Source organism: Ambystoma mexicanum, chromosome 6p, assembly GCF_040938575.1.
Source record: "Ambystoma mexicanum isolate Mex_15411 chromosome 6p, UKY_AmexF1_1, whole genome shotgun sequence".
NCBI lineage: Eukaryota > Metazoa > Chordata > Amphibia > Caudata > Ambystomatidae > Ambystoma > Ambystoma mexicanum.
Genome location: NC_090935.1, coordinates 1,040,361,118 through 1,040,374,808, shown reverse-complemented (window position 1 = coordinate 1,040,374,808; position 13,691 = coordinate 1,040,361,118).

Genomic DNA, 13,691 nt, shown 5'->3' with positions numbered 1-13,691 from the left:
AACCAGACAGGGACATCCTCACTTATGGAATGATCTCCTCATTTACATAAGCATCCAGATCTTCACGGGGTCTAGAGTCATTCACATTATCTAGGAGTACTGGAGAGTTGCAGGTTTAAAATTGAACTGGCAAAAATGAATCCTATTTCTGGCTGGTTAGACCATACAATCCTTTTTATTTTCATCCTTACAGTCAAAAATGTCTTGGTATGATATTTGGAAATACACAATGTATCCTCCTGCACCATTGTAAATCACAAATCATCCTGCCCATTGTGATTGAATTTGATACTGGTATCAAACAGTGTTGTAACCTTTTGCTATACCTTCTGGACAGATGTGCCTTATTGAAAATGATTAGTCTATCTTGATTTGATTCTAAATGCTTTCTTTGATGTCACTGACTAGCTAGATCTGAGGAATCTAATCTGGTAAAACAAAATGCAGAGAGGCAAGTTTTGGAAACTTTCCCCCTTAGTATGGTAGGGAAATGTGGCACTTCCTAACCTCAGGATGAGCCTCTGCCGGGAATTGGGCTAAACTGGGATTGTAGAGACTGTTGAAGACAGACACTCCAATGTATGAGGTTTAACAGGATTGGAATCTCTGAGCAATTACCCGTGCTGTGATAGGGGCATGTCATGAAGCCACCAAAAAGGTATGATGCTCAATTAAATAGATCATAAACATCCCCAAACGGGAGGGAACCATGTCCACTGTGATCCAAATGTTTCTGGGGTTTGACATCTGGAAAGCTAAAGGGATGCCCTATATAAAAGAGATGTTCAGAGATATAGCCTGTAAACACATTGATACCCTCCAACGTGACTACTCTCTGGAGAGGAGATATTTCTGGAATTGCCTACAACTCAGATATACACTGAAAGCACAGCTAGAGTTTAATTGTGATCATCTCGAAATGTCTCCAAAAGGGATGATAAATGGTCAGAGATATGGGCCGTGGCTAAACACACATCTATTGCACAGTAAGCAATTGTGACCATCTCTGCTGAGGCCTTGATTAATGCAATGTTTAATGCAAACAGGACCTGGATACCATTCACCCATGGCAACTTATTCTTACCCTGCATCAGTGCAGGTTAAATACCTACATCAGATGTATTACTATAGGGAGAGTATGTTTAAAATGGGGAGGAACACAGAGAGCAACTGCATTGGGTGCAGGACAAGAATGTGTGCCTTTTATTATACTGTGTGTACGTTTACTGTAGTGAAGCACTAGTGGGCCTTAACTGCAGACAAGCTCTATAAGATAATACATAGACAATTTACAACAGACCTTAAAATATCCCTGCTAAGAATATGGTAGAAACAGAATAGTATCATACACGAAAAGACCTTTGAAGGAGTGGCAGCAACTGTTGCAAAGAAGGAGAGATCGCCGTCTTTGGGTCATGGCCCCTGCTCTCCAGATGGACAGAAAGCATGTACAGGTTGATGAAGCTGGACAAGATGGTCTATCAAGACAAAGGATGCCCACAAAATCCAGCAACAATTTGCATCGATGGGTCAACTACCACAAGTTATTTGAAAAAGTTCAGGATCTTGGCAAATGGAGGGCTTGGACTGTAAGGAAGTGCTTTATGGATACAATTGCCAATGTATTTATTTATTTATTTATTTTGACAATTGTAAAGTGTGCCAAACCCGGAAGCATCTGGGCGCTGGATTACTTAGGCTTGGAGGTTCCATTGGTTACAAACATAGATATTTTAGCATTTAGGGTTTCGATGAGACAGGTTGCCATGTGCAGAAGAAAGAAGAAGAATACTGTTTCATTTCCTTTGGATCTCTTGGGAGAAGAGCCAGGTTGTGAGGCCTTTGTGGAAGGTCTAGAAGAATGGCTCTGATATTAGTGCTAGGGGCAAAGCATTCCATTGTTTGCCCACAATCACAGGGAAGCTGCTACCTCCAGCTTTCTGGAGTCTGTATCTAGAGATGGCGAGAACGTGTGTGTAGGCAGATCGTATAGGTCTGTTGGATTGGGCCTTGTGTCACAGTGTTATTACACGCCACACTCCAGCCAGGGACTCCTTCCCCGACAATTAATGTGGTGCACAATACACTTTTTATCTTTAATAACCCCACAGGTTATTTGATTTGAGTAGGCATGCAACCCATCTGGCAACCAACCTTCACAAATACCTGTGTCACAATGGACTAGGAACCAGGCCGGTGTGTATTAATTAGATATTTATTCATTTATTATTTCATGAAAAAAGGAAAAATATTCAAAATACAACAGCCACTAATATGTGGCAACCCAAATGCAATGTTTCCCACAGAACAATTAGTTTCAGATATCCTATCACAGCTTATATGGATCTTTAATGGCAAAACAGAGAAAAAACAGTTGTTAATCAAGTGATAGCATCAAGGTTTAGCACTCCCCCTGAAACACTCACCCCCTAACTTAATTCCTTTGAATGGAAGGCAGTGGCAAGGAGTAAGGATAGAGAGAGAAAAATCGGATTTGGAATAAAGCCCACAAGATGGGAATCCAGAAAAGAAAATGAAACCCATTTTTGGAGCAAAACGGCAGAATCGGATTTTGATTATTACTTGCATGGTTACTCACAACTCTTATGCGGCAGAATGAAAGGACATTTGTGTTGCAAAACTTGAGGAGGTAGGGAAGCTTAGACACTACTAAACAGTACACAGAACAATGTGGAAATGAGGTAGGAAAATCGATTTTGGGGAGAAAGCAAATGCACAAGGAAAAAATACAAATGGAAAATGGAAATTTGTTTTACACGGGATGTACAATGACAGGTAGCTAAGGAAAGGGTTTAGCTTTTAAAATCGCAAATCGGTTTACTAAGACAAGGACAGAGGCACATAACAGATGGATTCTAGCAAAAGGAGTTGCTCTCAATAGGTCTATGGTTTGGGGTTTTCAATAGGACATAGTAAATTAGGAGTTTGTAGGGTGATGCACACATTACACAGACACGTTCAATTTTCAGTTACACAGAGACTAATTCTGTTGAGGCTATGCTTTAATGAGTATAGTTAATAAATCACTCGACAAGATTGTTGATTTCGAATGGCAACAATTTTGAATGTGGATTTCAATGGGGGGATTAAATGATTTATTTCAAAATGATACTAAGGACTTCTATGGCAACTGAAAGATGTATCAAAGGAATTTGCTAACATACACAGACTAATACAGATTCTTCTAGGAAAGGTGAATGAATTATACTGGCAGTTTGGGACTTCCAATGGGATTTTAAATAGGATTTTCAATGGGGTTATACTGCAAAAAGTACAAGATTATGCAATTTAGGGCTGGGGTTATTTGCTACTTACAAAGTAAGACTTGGTTTAGGATTCTGGAAAGGCTGCTAAATATCAGGACACTCTAGACAGCTAGGCAAGGGGTCTGGTCTCTGCACTCTACTGGATGGGATTCTGGACAGCCAGCTGGATCTCAGGACGATGTGGACTGCTAGACAAGGGGTCAGGTCTCTGCACTCTCCTGGGTATGGTTCAGCTGACTCCCCTCTGTCCTCCTTCTCCTGTACCGTGGATTCTTGTGTGTGGGTCTCTCTCTGTGTCTAGTACAGCCCCCCTTATGTAGCCCAAATGACATCATTCACTTTACAATCTAGGGGGAGTATTCTATTATTACCCCTACCCTGGGATAGGACAATCTACCATTCCTCTCCCCACCCCCTGGCATTATTGGTTCAGGGGAGGGAGCACCATCTGTCTGGTTGGCATTTATTACAGTTCTTTGTTTCTCAGGTCAACTTTTTACAAAATGTAGTTATGTTTCCTAACTTCATATTTATACTAGCCACTGCCATAAGAAATAGATATGCAGGTTCAGTCAGTCATAGGGACTTAGGTACGCCAATCACCAACTCTGTGCAAGGTAGCATGGCCCTTTGGAGCACTTTTGTCCTTTTCATAAAATATATAACTTGTATAACTCTGCAAATGATTAAGCATGTTCATAATCTCATTGTCCATCTTTCCATCAAATCTCATGCTTGTCACATTTTTAAATCAGCCAGAAACTAGTCTTTACTGGCCATTTAAGTCCACAAAGTCCTAGGAACATGCACTTAGTCTCTGAACAACCGCATGGAAATCACATGAAAAAATAGCCGAATACAAAATTACTTCTTATAGTGCTGCAAAAAATGCCTAAAATTACTCAATCCTTTATTGTCAATTTGGAGGATCTGTCACATATGGGAGGGTGGTGCTTCATCCCCCACAGCCAACTGTCTTCCCCTTTCTCAGCCAGTGATTAAAGGTTTTTATTACACCCTTTGAAGTTTGTCAATTTGTTCATGGTAGTGAGTGCAGGAGGAACTCACACTTCAAGGTCAAACTCTAGCCACACTTGCTTTCTTTGTCCTCCTTGCTAGTACTGCCTTCAAGTCTGGCAGAGCGGGGAATTAGAACGCCCTCAGTCACATCACATATTATTGCGGAATAGTTCACTTATAGGTGTGACTTCCAGGGGGAGGCAAAGATTTAAATTGAGAAGTTTCCTGTCTGAGCTAAAACAAAACAGTTTTTTCTAGTTTCTGAGCCTCTTCCAAAGTGATTGAAGTCTTGTGGGGGAAAACATGATGTACATGGCTTTAGTCAACACCCACCCACAACATATTTCACTGACATTTCTATGCGAGCAAAGCAATCCTTTCTCGGTGGCTTTAAAAAGTCATTTTTCTTTATTTCACACGTGTGCAAGCTGTTTTTCATCTACCGTTTGAAATGCTGTTCTGTAGGTCATTAAATTCTTTCATTTGTCCTTTTTGAGTGAGTTTGCATCTGATGTTGGTCCATTAACATGGAGGGGTAGGCCCTCTGCACAGGGCTCTTTGATTTGACATGGAATAAAAGCAAAAGCCAACCCATTTTTTGTTTAATTTGTAATGTTTTAGAGCGCTGCTGTTCACAAGAAAGGGAAATCAAAATCTGTGTTGGGTTGCAATGTTGAAATCCTTGCACCTCATGTGAATTAGCAGTAAGACAAGGCCTTTTTTGGATGGAGTGCATAACTTTTTGGTACTCAGTTGAAAGAAAAACAAATGCAGGGCCATTTTTGAATGCAGGTGTCACAACCACCAAACCAGCAACACTTGCCTCCACCAATTCTGTCTCATGCACACACGTTTGCCCCAAAGCGCGCCCATAGGGTTCATCATGTCTTTAGACCTCAAAACTGTTCCACCAAGAGAGTGAGGAATGAGCCCAGATGAACCCAGGTATGGGGCTTAAGTGCACCAGCTACAACATAGGTTATTTGATTGGCCATCCAACATGGTGGGAAAACAAGCCCAAACGCTATTGAGGGCTGCGGGTGTGGCAAGGTGTGGTTGCTATATAAGCCACACCCAGACTTCCTTTCACACTTCATGTTGCACTGCCAGTAGGCAGCGGCACACTCGCCGTGATCAGCTCCAAGAATTCAGCCAGCCTTAATCTAAGAAGAGCCTCCCATCTCTCTCCAGAGGGACTCAGCCCATGCGCAACATATCCACGTCAGCCTCTGCTTTTTTCCAACAGGCCCACTTCTGCTCCGGCTCTTCGCATCAGTCGAGCGGTACGAGGTCCCGCTGTGACACACCCACGTCTACTCCGGCTCGTCTCAACAGCTGATCGGGTCCGTGGCCCCTCCTCGTCACATCTACTCAGGCCCGGCTCTTCCATCAGCTGTTTTGGTCATCAGGGGGCACGGCCCATCCGCAGGTAATCAGCTACGTCAGCAATTTCTTCAGCCATGCTCAGGTGCCTGGCAGAACCCCTGCAAAGAAAGGAGAACAGTGAGTGGAAGAAGGGCCTAAAAGCGGACATTAGAAACATTTCCATTGTGCATGCACAACAGCCCAAGGCAAACGGACATAAACAAGATAAAAACTCACCAACAAAAGACATTCCAGACAAGCAAGCAAGCAAGCTAAGCTACAGAGCAACAGTTGAGAAGCACAACAGAACTCCAAGCCACAGCGGGTCTGGGCAGGATTATACACCAGTGAATCAACTAGTGGACCGAACTATTGCGCCCCTGCTACGGATACAGGCAGGATGGAGAGCTAATCTTCCTATCTAGGTGAGCACACATACATGCAAAAGAAGGAAGGGGTCACAGTCAGAGGGGAACAGGGTGGTTGCCAGCTATCGCAAGGTTTCTTACCCATCTTTCTCTGTCTTTTTGGTTTCCCATAGATACAGTTGCCCAGTGAACAAGAAAGTAGCGCCAAGCTGAGGTTCCTGATACTCCTGCAGAGCCCAGGTGAGTGTGACAGCAGGGCATAACTTCTTGTTATTCAGATGAAAGAAAAGCAAATGCAGAGCCATTCTTGGTGAAATGTTCAAATGCTTGCCACACATGTACCAGGGAAGCAAAGCACAGCCATTTTTGGTGCAATGTTTAATGCAGATTTTCAGGTGACAGGGATTACTGTTTAGGGCCTGCAAATGCACCCCACACATGGTAATTTATTTGGAGAGATAGGTCGGGCACTATTCATTAAACATTGTGGGCTGGGGGTAGTGTTTTGAACATGATACACTCTCGAGCACGTGGATATTTTGGCTCGCTGAGAAGATGTGGTCTTTTATTTATTGATGTTGAGCACTTATGGCATTATTCTGGATGATTTGTAGTTTGTTTATATTGCATGAGCTGGAGCCTGCAAAGAGAGAGTTGCAGTAGTCAATCCTGGACAGTGTGAGGTCTCATGCAAGTGTGATGCAGTTGTCAGTGGTCAGGAAGGGCCTGCAGGCATTGATCAGCTTGGCGATGTATGCTGCAGCCAAGACAATTGCATTTACCTGTTCCGTTAGGGAAAGAGAGGAGTCTAGGTATACCCCTAAGGTTTTAACCTCTTTGGCCACAGTGATGATTTTTCAGTAGATAATGAAGGCTTTGTAGGAGTCAGAGAGTTTGTTTAGTTTGGAATGTGCACCAATAAGGAGCAATTCCGTTTTCTCATCATTTAGGCACAGGTCATGTTGAACCATCAAGGCCTGAACGGTTTGGTAAGTTTCGCTCAGTACGATGGAATGCATATCATAGTTGCCATTGATGGGTAGGGGGAATTGGGTGTCATCCGCCTAGTTTGTGTAGGTGACACCCAGTTTATCTAAAAGGTCAAAAAGTGGCCTGGTGAAGATATTGTAAAGTGTTGGTGAAACACAAGAGCCTTGAGGCACTCCACAGGTGACTGAGGCTGGGGGTGGGGCTGCAGCGGTGGAGGAGAACACTCTCATTGTGCAGTTTGATAAGAAGGACTCTAGCCATGTTATGGATTTTGTCGAGAACTGGGCAGCTAAGGCAAGTTTTGGGCAAAGTATTTTATGATTTACCAAGTCAAAGGCTGCAAAGAGGTCGAGTAAGAGGAGGATGCCAGTCTCTGTTCTGTGGCCGGAGCAGAATCCCGATTGGCGTAGGCCAAGGAGACTGTGAGTTTCCAGGTATTTTCGTATTTGCAGATACGCCATTCTATCAAGTATTTTCAGGAGGAATGGTGCCGTTATGATAGGGCGGTAGTTGGTGGGAACTTTGGAATCTAGAGTAGGCTTTGTGAGGAGTTCGGCTACCCAGGCTTCCTTTAAGATCTCTGGTACATTACAAGTTGAGAAAGAGTTATTAATCAAAGCCGTGATGAAGGAGGCAAGCTCTTCAGCACAGTCTTTTATAAAAGATGCTGGTCATATGTCTCCTTGACATCTAGAGGGTGTTAAGCCTTTCATAATTTTGGTGGTTTCATTGGTCGTGAGGGGTGTGAATTCAAACCAAGGAGTGGTAATGAGGGGTGCGGGTCGGTGGTCTAGTGGCTGGTTGGCTGATGTAAGTTTAATTTTCTTTGCCATGATTTTGGTTTGGGGTAGTGAGAGTTTGCCGAGAAGGACATTTTGGGTATTCCTACAGTTATCTGGAGAGGATGCTGGTGTTTCGAGTTCACATAGTATGGCAAAAAGCTCTCTGGTACCTGAGTTTGCTTTTACAATCCTCTCATTGTATGTGTCGCCTTTCGATTGAAAAAAGGACATTGAAATGCTGTTATTCTCATCTTAAGGTATTTTTTTCCAGGCATTCTCTGCTGTTCTTTTTGAGAAGCATAGGCCTATGAGATTAGGGGTGTACCAAGAGTTTAGGTTGGCTATGTTTAAGTCCAGAAGGCCAGTCTCTGTTCCGTGGTCAGGGCGGAATCCCGATTGGCGTAGGCAAAGGAGATTGTGAGTTTCCAGGTATTTTTGTATTTGCAGATAGGCCATACTATGAAATATTTTCAGGAGGATTGGTACCGTTGTTATAGGGCGGTAGTTCGTGGGAACCTTGGCATCTAGAGTAGGCTTTCTGAGGAGTGGGCCTACCCAGGCTTCCGTTATGAACTATGGTACATTACAAGTTGAGAAAGAGTTATGAATCAATGCCGTGATAAAGGGGGCAAGCTCTTCTGCACAGTCCTTTATAAAAGATGCTGGTCATATGTCTACAGGGCATCTAGAGGGTGTCAAGCCTTTCATAATTTTGGTGGTTTCAGTGGTCGTGACTGGTGTGAATTCAAACAGGGGAGTGGTAATGAGGGGTACAGGTCGCTGGTCTAGTGGCTGGTTGGCTGATGCAAGTTTAATTTTCTTTGCCATCATTTTGGTTTGGGGTAGTGAGATTTTGCCGAGAAGGGTGTTTTGGATATTCCTACAGTTATCTGGAGAGGGAGCTGGTGTTTCGAGTTCACTTAGTATGGAAAAAAGCTCTCTGGTACCTGAGTTTGCTTTTACAATCCTCTCATTGCATGTGTGGACTTTCGATTGAAAAAAGGAATTTCATTGAAATGCTGATTATACTCATTTTAAGGTATTCTTTCCAGGCATTCTCTGCTGTTCTTTTTGAGGAGCGTAGGGCTTTGAGATTTGGGGTTTACCAAGAGTTTAGGTTGGCTATTGTTTGGGTTTAGGGTTACCCAGAGGTGCTACTTTGTTAATGACTTCTAAGAGCGTTTGATTGTAGAGCATGACCATCGATGTTGAGTCAACGTTGGTAGGTGGGTGGGCTGTTAGAAGTTGTAACAAGGGAAGTAGGTTGTCTGGAGTGATGATGCATGAGTTTCTTGAAAAGTAGGTCACGACTGGCAGAGTGGGGACATCTGATTGTGCTAGATTGGTATTGGTGAATGAGATGACATTATGGTCTGATCATGGGCAAGGATTGTTAACTGGTATATTGGTGTTGCAGTTCAAATCTGCTAGCCAATCTAGCATTTGGTCTTTGTCATGAGTAGCTCTCAAGATTCAGTGGGGGAAGCCTCAAGCTGCAATAGAGTTTGCGATGGATTGTGCCTGAAGATCAGAGGGGTCGTTAAGACCTAATTTGAAGTCTCCCAAAAGGATAATTTTGGAACAAGGCTTGGTGTTGGTGGAGAGGAGCTGCGCAACGTCTTCCTGGTGGGAAAGCAATGGGCCAGGAGGTATGTAAATTAAATGGATGGTGAGAGTACTTGTAGCTGATGAGGAGATTTTGGTTGAAAGCAATTCAACTGATGGATACTTTGGTTCTGGACTTCTCTGATAGGTAAGTGGTTTTTGCTGATGATAGATACTCCACCGCTCTTTGAATATGAGCCTGTCTTTCCTGAGGATGAATATCCATCCGGGATGGCCTGGGAGATGACTGGGCAAGCAGATGGGTGCAGCCAAGCTTCTGTGATCGTTAGGAGGTCTAGGTTATTGGAGGTAAGGAGGTTGGATATATCAAGGGAATGAGCCATGAGGAAGCTAGCCTTAATAAGGGCTCCCTTAAGGTGGGTGATGGGATCTGTTTTAGTTTCATCAGCAGAAGATACTTTTTTAGGAGTATGTTCTCGGCTAGTAAGGATCAGGGGTTTGAGAGAGGCATGGGCTTTGGCAAGAGTTGTGGCTACTACTTCAATGGTAGTGTGGGAAGTTGCTGGTGAGGGTTGGGGAGGGGTGACTATGGCATCATTGCAAGTGGCCATATTGGCCAGTGATGTGTATAATAGGGTGACAGCATTGGGAGTACTGACCTCTGAAGAGTGTATGGCAGGGTTCCAGTTGATGCTATTGAGCTCAGATATAGTTTGAGAATTGTCAGTGGAAGGTTGCATATGTTTGAGATCGCTCCTTATTATCCTTGGTGGTCCTCTATTAATGTCCACACTTGGGGGTGGGCATGATGTAGTCATGAAGTGTGTGTCCAATGTGGTAAGGAGTTGGTGATGTCGGGTTGTTGTGGTGCATGCCTTGGTTCTAGATTTGAGACGTGCATTTGTCTGGGTGACTGAAGGGGAAGTTGTACAAAGGTGATGCTGCCGAGTGGCTAGATGAGATGCTAGTCTCTTGTTCCTGTTAATGAGGGAATGTGTTTTCTTTAGGCTCATGGCCATCTTATTTGAAATTATATGCTGGTTTGCAGTGGTGTGGAGTGGCCATGCCTTAGACAGGAAGGGTGATGGTGGGATATCGTATGGGTCAGGCAGCGTAGAAGACATTTTTAGGGAGAGTGAGCAAACGTGTTTTGTGTTGGCATGTGGTATGTAGTTGAGGTGGTGGTTTTCCGGCTCTTTGGCACCAATGGCTTTGCAAACTGTATGCGATTAGTGCTAGGCATTGCGAATAAGCCCTGGTTCCGTAGGCTCTGTGCCAACTGTTGGATGCGGGCTAAATTGGGGTGGCAAGGATACAGGGTTAAAGTGGCGTGGTGCTGGTTGGCTTGTCAGGGAATTACTTTGTATGTTTGTTTGTTTGTTTTATTATTTGTAATGCGTCATCATACCCTCGGATAACAGTGCGCAGCATTTTCATGAGATTGCGAAGCTTGGTTACCACATAAGAACAAGTATATAGCATACAGTAATAGGAGGAATATAAACATATGTACAAGCAGGCATAGATAGGTACAATAGGCATGAGTCTGATCGAATAGGCAACTGGCTATGGTGGGAGGCCTATGTTTTCAACCATGAATTGACCTTCGCTCGGAAGTTCTGATAGTGCAAGTCCATTCTGAGGGGTGGTGGTAGAGAGTTCCACAGTTTTGCTGCTTTGACTGGGAAACTGTTGCCCCCTATGGTAGAACGTTTAAAATTGGGGACAGAAAGGCAGTCTTTGTATACTGTTCTTTTTGGTCTCAGAGAGGTCTGTCTATGGAATCTGTCGATAAGATAGATGGGGGCGGCGTTGTTGAGCGATTTGTGAGTAAGTGAGGCCTTTTTTAGGAGGATTTTGTCTTTGACAGTAAGCCAATTATTCTGTTGACGCTATGCTGTGATATGCTCTCTTCTAGAGATGCCCAATGCTGCTCTAAGAGCGTTGTTCTGGAGAGTTTGGAGTTTGCTGGTAATGGCTTTGGAGGACCCAAGATAAAGGGCCTCATTACGACCCAGGCGGTAAGTTACCGCCTGGGTCGTACCTTTACCACCATGGCGTAAACTACGTTTACGCCATGGTGGTTGGCGGACTTACCGCCCCATTCCGAGGTTGGCGGGGCGGTAAGTCCCCAATCCCCATTTACCCTTCCCCATTCCCATTTTTGCCCCATAGGGCATAATGGGAGTGGGGAAGGCGTTAATTACGCCACCGTAAATTACGGTGGCGTAATTAACAACAAGGTCCCTTAGCGCCATGGATTTTAACACCTGCTAAAAGCAGGTGTTAAATCCTCCATGGCGCTAAGGGACCTCGGAATCAGGCGGTAAGGGTCGGCGCTGTTTACGCTGCCGTAAACCCCTTACCGCCTGGGTAGTAATGAGGCCCAAAGAGCGTTACAGTAGTCCAGGCGGGATAATATGAGGGCTCTGGCAAGGGTCAAGCAACTGGGATCAGACAGGAAAGGTTTGGCTGCACGGATCAATTTACAGGTATAGGCAGTGGAGGAGGCTAGATATTTAACTTGTTTGAGGAAGGAGAAGGTGGAGTCCAGGTAAAAGCCCAATGTTTTGACCTCTTGTCCCACATTAATGCTATTGCCATCAATCATGAAGTAGCAATAGGCAGGGCCCAGTTTCTTCAAACTGGTAGTAGTACCTAGAATTATGAGTTCAGTTTTATCATCATTCAGGCATAGTCCATGTGTGGCCATCCATGCCTGGATGATGATGTACACTCTATTCACCAAGGCCAAATCCTTTCCATAATCTCCAGAAAGCAGAAGGAGGATCTGGATATCATCCGTGTAGTTAGTGTAGGTGATACCGAGATGATCCAAATCATCGAAAAGGGGCTTGGTAAATATATTGTACAAGGTGGGGGAGATACAGGAGCCCTGTGGCACGCCACAAGTGATGGGAATGGGGTCTGCTGCAGCTGTAGGGGAAAAGACCCTCATAGTTCTGCCATTGAAGAATGATCTGATCCATGTAATGGCCTCAACAATAAAGTTGGCTGCTGTATGTAAGTGAGTGCATAAGACAGAGTGGTCAACTAGGTCAAATGCTGTGGAGAGGTCTAGCAGGAGGAGTAGGGCGGCTTGGCCATTGTCTCTAAGCTTGTCGATCTGGGCTTTAAGGTCAATGAGGGTAGTCTCGGTCCCATGTTGGGGACGGAAGCCTGATTGCCTAGCTCCAAGTAGGTGGTGTTCTTCCAGGTACTTCTGTATTTGCACGTATGAGACCTTATCCAATATTTTTAGAAGAAATGGCACAGTTGTTATGGGCCTGTAGTTTGTGGGCGTGGCTGGGTCAAGTGTGGGCTTTTTTAGTAATGGCAATACCCAGGATTGTTTTAGGTTTGTGGGGATAGAACCAGTGGCGAAGGAGGCGTTAATTTATTTTGTGATGAAAGGGGAAAGGTCACGGGCCACATCTTTAATGAGCTCTGCAGGGCACAGATCGCCCTGACAGTTAGATGCTTTTAGCGGCAGGATGGAGAAGGTGGAGTCCAGGTAAAAGCCCAAGGTTTTGACCTCTTGTCCCACATTAATGCTATTGCCATCAATCATGAAGTAGCAATAGGCAGGGCCCAGTAATTTACAGTGCCGTAATTAGCGCCTTCCCCATTCCCATTGAGCCCTATGGGCCAAAAATGGGAATGAGGAAGGGGCCATGGTGAATGGGGATTTACCGCCCCGCCAACCTTGGAATGGGGCGGTAAATCCGCCATCCACCATGGCGGAATCCGGCATGGACCATGGTGCTAACAGCACCATGGTCCAGCGCCAGGGTTGTAATGAGGCCCCATGTATTCAAAGGTGATTGTTATTAAAAACTCAACTTGTTTTGGAAATACAATTTCCTTCATCAGGAGTGGTTATTTGTAGATATATTCAACACATTCTGTGATCCAGATTTCTGATATCTGCAGTTTATAAAACAAATAATATTCTCTTAGAATATGCTTATGAAGTTGATACAATTCCAGATCTTTAATGGGCTGAATTGGCAAACGGTGACAATACCTGGCCTAGGTGCCCCATTGAAGTTCTGCCTGTCGATAATGATCCAATTTCTTAAATGGAATGATTACCTGTGAATATCCCAAAGGTTCATAAGTAACTGTACTCGAGGGTTTCAAAATGAAAGGGGTCACATGTGGATAAAAAACCTACCTATGCATGAGACGTTGGTTCCTGTGTATAAAGTGAGTCACTTTTGGTTGCTCATAGTTCTTTAAACCAATTTATAAGTGCCCCGAGACGGGGGTCTTAGTTCCTTGACTTATAACTGAAATGAAAGCAGGATAAA